This window comes from Carassius gibelio, chromosome B3 (assembly GCF_023724105.1).
Source record: "Carassius gibelio isolate Cgi1373 ecotype wild population from Czech Republic chromosome B3, carGib1.2-hapl.c, whole genome shotgun sequence".
Taxonomy (NCBI): domain Eukaryota; kingdom Metazoa; phylum Chordata; class Actinopteri; order Cypriniformes; family Cyprinidae; genus Carassius; species Carassius gibelio.
The window spans coordinates 17,722,725-17,724,460 of NC_068398.1; positions in this window are offsets into that span (position 1 = coordinate 17,722,725).

Below are 1,736 nucleotides of genomic sequence, written 5' to 3' on the forward strand. Positions count from 1 at the left end.
GCAAATGGGAATAGACGTGGCAGAGGAGGGTGAGGGCCAAATCTTCTGAATTAAATCTGATATTAGGCAATGCTGGCTCGATTCAGGCCTCAAAGCAGGGAGAACTATCCATATCTCTAAATCAGAGTCTGTAGATTGAAAGTGTCACCTAACTGAAAGTGATTTAGGGCCTGCATCGGCTGGCAGTGCATATATAAATTCAGCCCTGACAGCCACTCGAAAGTCTCCCGTATCAACATTATGAGGTATTTGCATGGCAGCGCCTTGGAGATTATGCACCATGCAAATGATGTAGCTCGCTGGATGAGGTGATTTCAGTCCTCCCCGCACCCGTCCTCACCCTCACACCCCAGGGGATCGGAGCTCCGCCTTTGTTCGCATATTCATTTTTCCCCCCTTGCTTTGCATGTCCCTGGTTTTATATGCTCGCCTGCTTGGGCATCTAAAGGCATCAGCGCTCACCGGCTCCTGGGACAGAGAAAGCCATTTTTCATTTAAGACGCGTGGCAGCCCAGCACTCAGACCAACCCCCCATTGTACCTTTTAATAATGCCCTCTTGGATTTTTCGAGTTTCTTTTTCTGGTTTTGTAGAAGATGCTGTAACAATGGCTGAACAGATCAACCAGCAAAAACAGCATCTTTATCTTGTGCTACTGGCCTACATTTCAACAGTCTGAAAACTATTATGAAAATTATGCATTTCCTAATATTGGCTAAATTACATACAGTGTCCCATAGTGTGTAAGGATGGTACACTTACAGTAAAATCACACTTAAAATGTTTGAATTTAATTGCATCAGATGCAAAATATCAAACAATATGGCATCTGTAAACAATCTTTAACACTTTAATATAGGAACCATAACAACAACTAGCAACTAGTTGCCTATTAGCATGCATATTTTTAACACATTGGCTGTTTATAAGTACTTGAGCAGCACATATTCTGCATAACCATATTCTACATTCCTAATCCGACCCAATACTAAATTTAACAACTACCTTAATAACAAGCAGCAAATTAGGATTTTATTGAACAAAAGCGAGGTCAGTGGTTTGTTAATGGTGAGAATAGGACTTTAAAATAAAGTGTGACCCTAACTTTTTTTAATGACCCTTAACTAACTGTTTCCAAGGCTATTTTAACTGGATGTTTAATGTCCAACTCAATATTGAAGTCCTAGCAAAGTGATCATGACTTGAACATATTTCACTTACATTTGGCAATCAGAATGTGTTCAAATATGTTTCAGACTGTTTGCCTTAATTTTGAACAATATATCTGTTGTTTTCTCATTAAACCTTTTGCTAAAGCTTTTATATTTACACTTATGCTTTTGCCAGGAGCTTTCATCCAAAGCCACATACAGTAGCTTCAGTATATACTTCATGAATCGACCATTTGAACGACAGGGACGCTTTAAAAAAATGCAGCGTGTGCTATTTTCTTTAAAAGAAATGCCACTTGGTTAGATATTTTGTTAAATAATGCAGAGCTATTTTAAACGTGGAGTAAGCATCATACTATTTGCAGCTGCTATATTATGTGTAATATATTATATACATTACTGTATGCTGCACTTTCAGAAAAAGGTACAGAAGCTGTCATTTGGGCAGTACCCCACATCTGTACCTAATTTAACCCTTTTTTTATCCCCTCATTGTTTTGCACAGACCATTATTTTTTATAATCCTGAAGGAGCTTTTCTGGTCTTATGTGTTATGAACTTCGGC